Source organism: Podarcis liolepis (assembly GCF_965112155.1).
Source record: "Podarcis liolepis genome assembly, chromosome: 17".
Lineage (NCBI taxonomy): Eukaryota > Metazoa > Chordata > Lepidosauria > Squamata > Lacertidae > Podarcis > Podarcis liolepis.
In genome coordinates, this window is record NC_139571.1 from 3,935,597 (window position 1) to 3,949,219 (window position 13,623).

The following is a 13,623-nucleotide window of genomic DNA, read 5'->3' on the forward strand; positions in this document are numbered from 1 at the left end:
CCGGCCACGCCTCCCGGCCAGCCAATCGGCTGGCTGGAGGGGGCGTGGCTTGCCCTATTTAGGGCCGGGGCGGAGGGGGCTCGCCCTCTCTTCCCCGGCTGGCCCCACGTAACACACTCCAATTTCTGCTGGAGACCGCCTCTTTCTGTGATGTAGGTATGATGTTTTGGGGGTGGTTTGGGGTTATAGGGTGGGCAATTTCAAAATATGGGCTTGCGCACCATTGTTCTGGGTCTCTCCTACCTCCTTGCAAGGAGGGGAGGGAACTTTGTTGCAACAGAAAAATAAAGATCTGCCTTGCTTTCTATGGATCTTGCCTCCATCCATTCATCTCTGATCATGGACTTAGGGGACTCAGTCCCTTGGGAGTTGGGCAGCAAAAGCCCAACACCCTGTTTTTTCTATACCGTAATATACATCAGAGCCAGCTGATCTTGGTTTTCTTGATGGCATCTGTCTGTCTCAGAGTGTGCCATTGGGGGGCAAAGTCAACCCATGGAAAGTTACAACTCCTGCTATGGCTGTTGAGACCAATGCAGGAGAGGCATGTTTTGTGCAGACAAGGGCATCCAGTTGTGCACCATGGTGTTTCTACAGGAAAACACATGGTGTTTACCCTATTGGAAGCCTCTGGTCAGTTTCAGCACAGTTGTCAGTTTGCAACCCAGAGTTTCCCCCTTTAAATTTGAGAATGGGGCTTTTCCTGCCTCTCTTCCATCTGGTGCTGCCATTCACACACTTCTTCGCCAAGCAGGTTGGTAGGGTGGGGGCTGGGAGTTGAGACAAATGATAAAAGCAGGTGGGAAAAAAATGGATGGGAGAGCCCACGACTGCCTCACCAGCCCCAACCCCATCCAGCCTCCAGTGGAGTTCTCCAATGAAGCCTGGGAAAAAGGAAATGTCCTGCATTCATGTAGACTGCTCAACTCATGGCTGGTTGCACATTTTCAATGTATGCAATTGTACTGCAGTGACTGGGGGTCTGAAACAACATTTGGGAGGATATCCTTTTCGTTAGAAGGCTGTTGAGGAACATGCCTCCAAGGTTCAAGTCTCTGTCACAGTGAAAAAGTCCTGCGGCATCTGAAAAATCAAGCAGTTTATTGTGACGTGCACTTTCAAATCCATAGTCAAGAGTCGATTTCACAAAGTGCAAATTATTAACATATAAATACAAATTTACTAAGTCTAACCTAACTTTCACCAGATACATAGAGTAAATTGGAAGAGCACACTGGGCACTGAGGTACACCAGAAGAAAAAACCCAGTGAACAAGATTTAAAGGTAACAGGAACACAAGGAACACATTCAGATAGCAAGATAAAAGCCACAAACAAAACATGACCTACATTTTCTGGAACATCAGAGCTTGAATACTGTGTGCCACAGCAAATAATGCTGTAGCCTTGGCCTTGTAAAACCTGGTTTCAAAATCCAACTCAGCCGCAAATCCTACATATTATCTTTCAATATCTGTAGGTCATTTGGGGAGGGAAATGTACGTAAGTTATTATGATGGTGTAAATTAAGGAAAGGGTTTATTGGCTTGTTGTTATTCTTCGTTTTGCTTTGTGATGTATTCTTGTGTATTTTTATGTTGTGAACTGTCCTGTGATCTGTGGTTGAAGGGCAGTATACTACTAGTAGTAGTAGTATTACAACAACGTTCAAAGGCTGAAGTTGTTTAGAACCTCAAAACAGAATTTTGAAACCACAAGGAGCAGAAAGTAGCTTAGTTTAGTTTATAGTAAATGAAGCTTCCTTAAAGGTGAATTCTAACAAGACTAACGTATTCTCAGGTTTTCCTCAATATCACACAGCCGTGATGGTTAACAGTTTATATTCACCTGAGTTATTCCAATAAAGAATGTGAAAATCTTCCACTATATTAAAACCTGTGCTTTGTGTCTTAGATTATGTGTTCTAAGTATCTAAGACTTGCAGTAGCTGAAAACCAGTGTTTGATATATGGAGGGGGGCAGAGGGGATCTGTCCCCCTTGCCTTTTGTGAGGGCTTCTTGGTTGCTTTTAGAAGAGGGGAAATGGTGGTGAGTCAAGGGTGGGGCTCATGAACTTCTTTTAAATCCCCTTTACCTCCCCTCATCCCATTTGAACATCCTGCTTGAATCTCATTAACACGGGGGGGGGGGGGAGTGGATTAAAACTTCTCTTTAGCACCCTTGCCAGAAGCCACATCATGCCAAGCTGCAGTGTGGTGTGAAGGAGCCATGAGTTGGCACCTGCCCAGTTCCATACTGTTGTACTCCCATCAGTAATTGATACTCGGCAGCTTGCACTGCTGGTGTGCAGAACACTACAACCTTGACAGAAATGTTTCATACACATCATCACCAGCTACTACCTGGGTCAGAAGAGCAGAGGGAGGCATTGCTTGCAACCTGGCCATCTCCTAGGCTGAACTCCGTCTGAATTCAGTGAGAAAGAGCAGCATGAGCACTTAACACAGGGAAAACTCTGGGCATGAGACTGCTGCCACAAGCAACAGAATGAATTGACCCTTCAGAGAGATGCATCGTGAGGGTTTTGCTGAGTGCTGAGAAATCAGGATAAACATAATGGGAGCTACTTTTGCATTTTAGCAGAAATAAATTTAATTCTAGGCCAGTGACAGACAATAGTTTTTTAAAACATGAGAGAACTGCACTCATGTGGTGTGCTACTCACATACTCCTTTTGTTCCACAGTAGTCTCTTGTATGCCTCCTTCCGGAAACTCTTGCAGCCACGCTGGTGCCAAATGTATTGCTCTGCTTTCCTTTGGACCATATCAGTGAGGCTGGGAGAGGGGGTCTTGTTGTCTGGGCTGCCCAGGACCCCCATACACTCTGCCCAAGCGTGCGCCACAAGGAGGTTCCTTTGGTGCTGCTAACACAGCAAAAACAATGCAGGAGGTAGCAGTTACAAGTTACTGGTCTCTGCAGCCACAGCAGGTGCTGTGATTCTCCAGTGGTATTACTTCACACCTCCCCCCCCCCCAAGTGTAGTACTCTATTGTCTCTTAAGACAGGCGGATGCCAACAACAACAAATCCCTGGTCAAACAAGTTTTCCATGCTTTTGAAACAAGATCAAATCTGCCAAATCAGTTTACCAGGAGGTAGCTAATGAACATTCATTGCTTTGACAATGGAATGAAGTGGTAAAGAAGATTTCAAGTTTCTTGCAAATTACATAAAGGAAGTCGGAGAAGGATGGGGAATAAACAAGGCGAGGCTGGAGACGGCTTTCTTTTGTTGGGGTTCCTACTTCATGCCCGCAACTTAAAATGATAACACCACTTTGCAGAGTTGTTTGCTTTTCTAGGCTACATGTTGTGTATCAGTTGGCTGAAGGTGTTCCCAGGTCTTGCCTTAAAGTTCAGTGTGATTTGCAAGTTGAACCTATGCAGTCAGAAGTAAGCACTACTGAGTTCAATGCAGTTCACTGCCAGGAAATTATGCACAGAACCACAGTTGTGCCTCATGGATGATCAGGGATGTAAATTCATGTCTCCTGGATCAACACAGCTCCCTGGATTTTGGACTTTCCTTGAGGTTGTGGCAATGGGAGCTGCCATGGCATGTGTGGTAATGAATTTCCTAAGTGCTGCCTTTGAACAGAGGTTCCCACATTGTTCCAGATGCTCAGCCCTACTCTCTTGCCTCAGAGGGAGCTGTTGCCTGGCAACTGCCAGAAAGGGAAGATGCACCTCCATCATGAGCTGAGAAAGGTCCAGCTGTCCAGCACCAGTCCTGTGCCGAGAAGGAGGCTCTGCTACCTACTAGGCAGAAGCCACATGGCAGCCAAAAGGAAGACCAAGGCAGGAAATGCTTGCTGACTAATCCTGGCACCACAGAGACACTCTGGCAGTAATGTCCCTGATACCAGACCTGGATGTGATTTTTATTGAGATTTTTTTGCAGTTTGAGAGACCCTCAGGATTATAAAGTGGCAACAGAACTACTCTAAATTAAATAAAGGCTGAAAATAGAAAGCTGGGGTTCAGCTTTTAACTCTACGACAGAGATGTATTTCCAGATCAAGGAATTTGTTTTACTAGATTATCTGTGTGACTCACTGAGGGGAACAGAGCCACATGCTACTGAAGAAGGCAGCCCACTTCCCTCTGATGGTGGGGGGGGGGGGCTTTTAGCGTATCAATAATGTTATTAGAGAGAGAGAGCACACACACAAATTCATCATTTCAGTGCCAACACTCATATAGTCAAAGGGGCACCATCCATGCAAAACCCACAGTTCCTGGAAATAGAAACAAAATATTTAGAAAATAATCCAAAAAACAAAGACTGAGCATTCTTAGTGGTCACAGTATGTTGAATGACTCCTGTGGGGGAAATGGAATGGAGTATTTTCCCAAAGGGATGCAGGTGGCGCTGTGGTCTAAACCACTAGGCATAGGGCTTGCCGATCAGAAGGTCGGTGGTTTGAATCCCTACGACGGGGTGAGCTCCCGTTGCTCTGTCCCAGCTCCTGCCAACCTAGCAGTTCGAAAGCACGTCAAAGTGCAAGTAGATAAATACATACTGCTCCGGAGGAAAGATAATTGGCGTTTCCATGCGCTGCTCTGGTTCGCCAGAAGAGGCTTAGTCATGCTGGCCACATGACCTGGAAAAACTGTCTGGGGACAAACGCCGGCTCCCTTGGCCAGTAAAGCGAGATGATCACCGCAACCCCAGAGTCATTTGCGACTGGACTTAACTGTCAGGGGTCCTTTAGCTTTTATTCCCCCCCCCCCAAAAAAAGAGCATGGCTGACTGAAGAGGAACCTTTTTGGCCCAGTGGGCCAGATCTTCATCAACCCCTACCCTATGAGCAAACTTTGACAGATAGGCAGAACCACCCCACCTCTCATTCATCTGACATCATCTGAGTTCCCACAGGGAACTTGTTCATGCACCTGAACAAAGCAAGACTGAACTCCCTGTCCCTCAGCTGATGCGCAGGAAGGTCAATCCTGCTTTCCACAGGGTGCAGCTGATCCAGACCCATGCCTGACATCACTTTGACATCAAGGGCGGGGCCTGCAGGGGAAACAACCTTACAAGTCAAATGGGGAGGCGTAGAGGGTCAAAACTGGCCTGTGGGCCAGATCTTCCCCACCTCTGGCCTCTGGAATAGATTAATAACTGCAAAGCTTTGCAAAGAGCCCCGAGGAAAGCACCTTGTAAGGCTGGTTTCTAGTTCTAAGGTTTTCTAATTACATTTGTATATCGCCTTTCCTGCATGGACATTGAGCCGTGTGCTACTGAAAAAAGCAGCCAGTGTCAGAACTGCATCTTTACATCAAGTATGAGGAAACTTTTTCAGCCCAAAGGCCACATCCGAGGTCCACACTGCCATAGCAGCCAAGGCCAAAGAGAAGAGCGGCCACAGCAATGGATGGGACTCTCACCTTCGTACTGCAGGTTCCATTTCAGCCCCAAGGAAGCCAGAGTGTTTGCTGCACGTGCCTCTTTCTGAGGCAAGCAAGAAGAATTATCCCAGTTCAAGTGTGGAGCAGATTCAGAGGGAGAAACCCATGTAAAGCAGAGGCTGGTGGGCTTGCAAAAGGGGCATGTGGACAGAGGCTGGTGAGGCATCCCCTCACTTTTCCCATGGATCCAGCCCCTCTCACATGTGGCGTCACAGCTCCTTGGATGGTCAGCCATGTTGAGTTGATCAAAGAAAGAAAGCTTTTGAGGTGCATGGAGCTGTTTGGCACGAGGTAGAACACTGTAGCATCCCAAAGCTTGTTAGTGTTTGTTCTCTAGAAGGTCGCATCCATGCTGTTGCGGAAGCTGCCTATAAATGCAAAAAGGCATCTAGAGCTGAAGCAGTAAGAGGAGATGTAGGCGGCAGCCGTTCTCGACGTATTAAGCCTGGTGAGACTCACTCTGTATTCACGATTCCCAACCTTCATTCCATCTGGCCGTTGCAGCTAAAGGTCCAAGCCCTTTTCTCTGATGTGCTACATTTGCCACAAAGTAATGCACTGTCTGAAGAACCACAGCGCTATGTGTGTATGCGCGCACACAACGACAACCACCATAGGGAGGTAAGCTAAAACAGTCTCCCCCCACTTCCCGTGGTTTCCATTCACATGTGAGCCATCAGTTTGTGACTAGAAACTTTTTTTCCCTGGGCTGGGGGGACATGGAGAGAACAACTTATTATTTGCTACTGTTTAGCTAGGATCTATGCTGATTTCCAGCAGCCTTCATGGGGGTGGGGTGGGCAGGGAACAGCCTGAGAATCAATCAGACCCATTAGGAGTATGTCAAGTAGTGAGCCTTTTAAAAGTCTCAGGTATCACATCTCCTTGAAGTCACCGCTGTTCATCAGGGAAGCGGGCAGAATGCTAACTGCAAATTGGGTTTGGGGGGGAGGGAGAGAGAAGACATTGCAGGTCATGGGGAAGAGAAGTGCTCTGATGGTGTTTCCTGCTTGGCAGGGGGTTGGACTCGATGGCCCTTGTGTCTCTTCCAACTCTATGATTCTATGAAAGAAGGTGAGGAAGCAGAGACGTTTTCCGACCACCACGTACTCCTCCTATCCATCTCAGGATCATTTGCCCAGGGTCAAACAGCAATCCAGGTGGCCATGGATGAGCCCTCCTTGCCTGACCCAGGCAGAGCCATCCCTACCATTAGGCACAGTGAGAAAAGCACCGTGGGCAGCACTTATAGTTGGATATATTTCCAAGTTGCCCACAGTCTGACACCAGTGGGTAGAGAGGGGAAGTAGGTGTCCATTTGACTTACAGTTTCAATCAGATTGGACCTGGTTTGGTGGGAACTGCAGAATAGACATGTATTGCGGCTAACGCTGTGTGTCTGCAGCCTCACAAGGCAGCAGTGGGAGCGTGCTGGACGCAGAGTAAACAGGAATGTGTACACAGCCGCCCTCACATACTCCTATCCATTTCTTTATCCAAATAAGCAAGGATACATTCTGGTCAGACCAACATATTTGGGCTGTGAAGCAAGGCAAGTGGGAAGTGTGGCCTGGGGACACTTCCAAGGGCCAAACAGAGAGGCGTGGAGGGCCACAGTCTACCCTGTGACTTCTAAGCTAGCCTGCTGCCCTTGTGTGCTAGGGAGGACATCAGCCTAGTCACCAGTGTTGAAACAAGATTCAACCACCAACGCAGTCATCTTCTATATCTGGAATGGGGAGGAGCTATCACCTTGTCTTTCACCTCAGGCAGCACAATGTCTTGGGTGGACCTTGCAAGTAGCTGCCCATCCAAATATAAAAGTCCAAATGGTTTAGAATAGAGGTCAACTATTGGAGGTTCCTAGCTCTTAAAAGAGAAAGAGGTGTGAAGAAATTGGCTTCCTTTGCAATGGAGCTTTTCTGACAGGCCACTGAAGAGGACAGATGTGTGGGCCTGTGCCCCCCCCTCCTTCTAAATGACCCTTCAGGAAAATTAGCTGCTGACCAGAGGTCTACAGAACCATCTTATGCACATCTGAGTTCAATGTGGCTTACTTCAGAGTGGGTAAATGGGTATAAGTGCAGCCTTTTAGAGACTGTACTATCTTTATTTCACAACAGAACTGAATAATGCAGTGGGCTCTGCAATAGGAGGCTGATTCACATGTGCTTGACCTTTCTTTCTTCTTTTCTTTTTTGCATGGCTTGGAGATCTGCTCAACCTGTATGTGAATGTATGCATACACAAACCATATAACACAGAATGTCAGTAATTGTCCAGCCAATGGCAGACTTTGCCTCTCATGATCCACTGTGCAGCGCTGTAGTGGCTCCCCCTGCAGCACAGCACCCAGCGTGGCCAAACTGGTCGCACAATTCTGGTACAGTGACCTCTTTCCCAAGGAAACCAGACCTGGGTGAATGGACTGCAGGGACAGGACATCTCAGCACTTTGAAAACTGGACAGGAGTCTACACAGCCATTATGATATGTAATATTTCCAGCCTCAAAGGCTTTCAACTATGAATTGACTTTGCCTTGCCAGGAAAAATAAATTTAATAATCTGTGATTCAGAAGTACTGAGACTTTTAAATGAAAATCCCTGCCTATCCCATGTTTGGAGGTTATTTGGGGACATGCTATGTGAGAATGAGAACAGAAAGAGAACTTTTCCAAATATGAAATTAGAAACTGTTGTGCATATAGAATTAAAGGGGGGGGGGAACTACGTTGAGCTGTTCTTAAGTACATTTCCTGTCACTGAAAATACTCTGTATTCAAGAAGAGCACCATCTTGGTTAAAATGTCAATTGGGAGCGGGGGGGGAGGAATATAAGCAAGGTAGCCAAGACACCGGGGGGGGGGGGAGCAAGCACTATGGGATGGGATACAGTGTGGTTTACAATTGCATTATGTCTGGCCTCTTAGTTATTGATTTTTCTCCTTTTTCTATTTATAGCAGCCTCACTCAGTGTCAAATCTCTTTCAGCGGTCACAGGCTCCAGCAGAAACAGGGCTGAGAAAGGAGGCAGCAAAGCCAGACAGCTGGGAGGGGGCCGGGAAGAGATTTGGGCTGTGCAAGGATAGCATAGCTTGTAGTGCCAGCGGGAAAGAGCACCAGCCACAACGATGGCACCATCAGCACCATCATCTTAAATAAGATGGACAGTTCCACCTCCACATTCATACAGGTTCTCTCAAGAGCCAAGATGGCTGCACTCCAGCTAAGTGTATAAACTATAAAATCAAGTATACAAAGCTGAAATCACTGCATCCTGACAAAGCGTCTGTGACAATGACCCTTGGCTTGAGGGCAGGGAGACTCCTGGGAAGCATCGGTGGGAAGGAGTCAAAGCACTGGCAGCTCCCCACCAACATGTCAGGGATGAAGGCCTGTTTGTGGCTAGCATGGCTCTGAGGCCCACCTTTCCTCCTCGACAGCTCCCTCCTCTTCCAGGTACCATCCCCACGGCACTGATTCCACCCCCGTCACCAGAGAGCAGGAGCAGCATGGCTGGGTGTGGGCCTGTGGCTATGTGCTTAAGGGCACTGCTCTTGTAATTCCGCTGCACCACCCGCTTGCCCTTTAGAAATTACAGAATGCAATGTAAGCAAAGTCATACTATGACTATGTGACTGAATCCCACCTGAAAATAGCAGCAGTCTGAAGCGCCCTCTGAGAAACAGATGAAAAGCTTTGTCACTTCCAGATGAACATTCATTCTGATTTGTTTGCAGGGAGGTTAGACAATGCCACATCAAGCAAATGTTATCCTACACTTATTCTGTCACTTCCCAGATTGCAAAAAGCCCACTTTGGGAGAGGGGTTATTGGGCAAGAGTTTGAAATCAATCATAACTGTGCAACCTGAATTTGCTAGCATGTGATTGAAACCCACCTAAAAACAGAGACAGCCTGGGAATGCCCTGAATTGGATAAGATTCTCCTGGACGTAGGTTTTCAGGTTGTATCGAGGGATGCTGAGACTGAAAAACACACAGCAGGCTGAATCCATATATCTATAGCTATAGCTCTATCATCTATATCTGTATTTATATCTATATCTATATCAGCTGTATCCAGCCTTAAGAAAAACTATAGATAAGGCCCTGTGATTGAACACTCCCCCATGAAGAGGCCTATACAACAAACCAATTGTTTCTCCACAGACCGTATTATGTCATGTTATCTTTCTTTTCTTCACCTTGGTATAGTCTCTTGAATGACTCATGCAAGGCATGTAGTCCTGAATTTAAGATGATGTCATTGCTATTCTATGATGGGAGCTAAACCTTATTTAAAAATCAATGGATAGAATTATCTGTTTCTCCAGCCCCACTGAACTATCCGAGCCCAGGAAGAGTTGTCAAATTGTCCCCTTTCCCGCAACATTTTCAATCTTGGGATGGCCACTTCTGCATCATCCAAAAAAGAAAAGGAAATGCAGAAGGCATGTACACACACACACACACACACACACTTTTAAGGGCAACACATATTTATTAACCTATGCTAATTTATATGCCTAGGTGCCATTTTAGAAATTGGTACAACTCAAGTGAGGAAGTCCGTGATTAAGTGATCTGTCGGCCTGCTGAGTCAGCTATCCACACAAACTGTTGATGAGCTGCTCCTGTTCTCCTTCCCTCTGCCCATCCTAGTTCTTTGTGCAGGGCCTCATGGTCCAGCAGCAACCAAGATTCCAAGTCGGAAGCCATGGTGCCCCAAGCTGAGGAGGGGGACCAGGTTCCTGGCTCTGGTCCTGATGTTGCTGATCAGGGACTCAGGGAACATGATGCTGGCAGGCTGGTGCACACTAAACTGGCTCCCACTGGACCATGGCCCATAAAATCAGAGCCAGGACCTTCACAGGCACCTTCCTTCGGGCCCTAGGAATTCAGGGCCTCCCAGACTTCTTCACCAGCCCAAGAGTGCAGTGAACACATCAGGCAAGAGGCCATGGACAGAAGCAGCAAAGCATCTTCAGGCCAGAAGGTTGCTGCCCTGACTCCCTAAGCATCTTCAGGAGCCTATGCAATCAGGGTCCCTTCAACAGGCTGTTGTGTGGACAGAGCCTTAGTCCACCCCTCCCTCTGTGCATGTGCAGAGAGAACCAGACCGGTGATAGACATGCATTGCAAAGTGCAGTAGAGGAAATGGCTATCCCAGCCTTCATCAGCCTGGGGCTGATGGGAACTGTAGTCCAAAACATCTGGCTGGAGGGCACCAGTCTGACAAAGGCTGGGTTAAACATTTGTGTCCCAAATACAGGTGCTTTATCAGAACGCAGCTGAGGTTTGTTTAAAGAAACAACCACCGGTTTCTGCATCCTGTTCCATAATGCCTGCCTGTCTTTCACCTGTTAAAAGTAATCCTTCCCAGGAGTATGTAAGAGGGAAGTGCTACTCCAATTTTAATTGAGGAAGAAAATAAAGGTGTTTTTTATATCAGAAGTCTGGGAAGCATCAGGCAACTGTTTCTGATCGAAAGAAAGAAAGAAAGAAAGAAAGAAAGAAAGAAAGAAAGAAAGAAAGAAAGATTTGATAAAGGACATGCGACTTCTCTGACACATATCATAAATTGTGCTTTCTTTTCTGCTCTGGCTCAGCTTTGCCGAGAGTACGGGAATCACACACTGGCATCTCTTGAGTGGGTAATGGAGAAACAGAATGAACCAGCCAAGGGATGAGATCATCTGTTTATACTCACTACTTCTTCCATTAAAGTGGGGAGGGGAGGGAGGCTTTTAAGGGGTGATCGCTGGCCTGTGAAACTAGCCCTTTGTTTGTCAGGATGATTCTTGCCGTCTCTCTGCTCCTTTGTGTGTGAGCCTGACTGATGATGTGCTCCTGGCATGTCTCTCTCTTTCAAAAGAGATGGTGCCATCTGAGAGATACACTCAGAGGCCGGCAGCATTTCAGCTAAGTAAAAGCTGCGGGGAAGAGGGGAGTCATGGCTGGCCCACTGACCATCAACAAGGTGTTTGTGTTGAGTTGCAGACATAATAAGAACTCTGCTGGATCAGATCAACTTCCTACCTCGTCCAGCATCCAGTTTCCTTGAGTGGTCAGCCAGATGCCTAAGGGACATGAGGGCAGCGCCCTCCTTCTCCTTCTGCGGTTCCTTAGCGACTGGTGTTTAGAGATGCCGCCTCTGATTCTGGCTGAAATACATAGCCATCGTGATGACGAGCCATTGACAGCCTTTTCTTCCATGAATCTGTATAATCCCCTTTTAAAACTGTCTTAAGTCCTTGGCCTTCACACTACATTTCATAAGTTATTGCTGCATCTTGGAAGTAAAAGAGAAAAGGAAACAGGGCATTAATAAACATGTTATGTGAGTTGTTCTCTTGTTCTGTAGGTTGTTCCTATATTTCTGTGAGCACTAGGGCTCAGCAAATAAGTTCATTTCAGTTTCTTTCGATTTCCTATTTCTCCAATCTAAAGTTTGGTTCACAGGTCATTTTCACACCAGTTTGTGAGTTCTTTTGAAAAAAGTCCTCATGAGAATTCCTCAGCATTTTGGTGCACATTTCCACATAATATACACATATTTGTACAATTTTTGTGATATACACACATTTTTAAAAGCATATATTTCATAATTCTAGTTGCAGGTAGGTAGCCATGTTGGTCTGCCGTAGTCGAAACAAAATAAAAAAAAAATCCTTCCAGTAGCACCTTAGAGACCAACTAAGTTTGTTATTGGTATGAGCTTCTGTGTGCATGCACACCACACAAAAACTCATACCAATAACAAACTTAGTTGGTCTCTAAAGGTGCTACTAGAAGGAATTTTTTTATTATATTTCATAATATTAGGCTTTAAATCAATGGGACTTACTCAGAGTAGACATGTTTAGGATTGTGCTGCCAGTAAGGCACATATATACACACATACATACATACACACGCATTGAGCACACACCTGGTCAGCACTCCTGGTGTGAACACAAACAGAAACAAATCTAAAACTAATTATCTGAAATATTGGAATGCGTGAGAAGCCTTGCTTTGCCACACATGGCATCCATAATATGCCTCCTATCCTTAATTTACATCCTGGATCAGATGTATGTCTGGTTTTAATGTTTCACCTGAACAAAGCTTATGGCTTGTTTCTCTCGAAGCAAAACAAACCATGATCAGTAGTTTGGGCAGAGCACTAAGCCAACTCCTGCAGGTTGATTCCTTACTGGAGGAAGAAAGGGACCAAGTGGGAGCCCTTAAGCTGCAGGTGCTACCATGGTTAAGGCTTAGTACTGCATCCAAACAGTATGGATTTATTTACACTTAAAGCAGATAGGGAGTGAGGATCTAGGCTGGAGCAGAGTGAGGTAAGGGTGCTTAACCCTTTCCCCTCTGCTATTCTCCTAACCTCAATTGCATTCAGTCCTCTATCTAGCTGATGCTTGTCCCACTAGTGGGGGGAAATGAGCACACATCACCATTTCCATTATTTCGACATACCCCCCCCCAAAAAAAAAGGTTTCTAAGTCACTTACAGAAGAAGAAGAAGAAGAAGAAGAAGAAGAAGAAGAAGAGGAGGAGGAGGAGGAGGAGGAGGAGGAGTAGTAGTAGTAGTAGTAGTTTGGATTTAATATCCCGCTTTATCACTACCCTAAGAAGTCTCAAAGCGGCTAACAATCTCCTTTCCCTTCCTTCCCCACAACAAACACCCTGTGAGGTGAGTGGGGCTGAGAGACTTCAGAGAAGTGTGACTAGCCCAAGGTCACCCAGCAGCTGCATGTGGAGGAGCGGGGAAGCGAACCCGGTTCCCCAGATTACGAGTCCCCTGCTCTTAACTACTACACCACACCACACTACACCACAAGGCGACAGACCAAAAACATACACCATATAAAACAATAAAACCATTCCAATAACCCATAAACAAACCCTGCAGAAAAAGCAAGGGCATTTCATTCAATAGGCACATTGAACCCTTTTGAGTCCATGGCTCCCTTGACCAACTACACACATTCTGCAGCACCCCTGTGGGGCTCAGGAGTCCAGTTATGTAACCCCTTGCCTGCAGAGATAGCAGCCCCTCACCCCTTTTCGAACACTCTCCCCTGTGGAGGGTTCCCTCAGCCTCTTCTCCTCTTCCCTCTCCTTGGGCGTCCTCTGGGCAGCCACTGCAGCCGCCCCTGGTCTCTGAGCTCCCCACCCCCACCCCAAATA

At 46.6% G+C, this 13,623-nt stretch overlaps 1 long non-coding RNA gene across 1 annotated transcript; it reads right to left on the reverse strand.

Moving 5' to 3' along the window:
• Positions 1-126: 126 nt before the first annotated feature.
• On the reverse strand, positions 127-2,976 carry LOC310696844. Its single transcript, XR_014520764.1, has 3 exons — positions 2,687-2,976; positions 2,364-2,427; positions 127-1,083 (listed from the first exon to the last, which is right to left on the reverse strand). It is a non-coding gene; the product is annotated as an uncharacterized lncRNA (long non-coding RNA).
• Between the last annotated feature and the right edge of the window lie 10,647 nt (positions 2,977-13,623).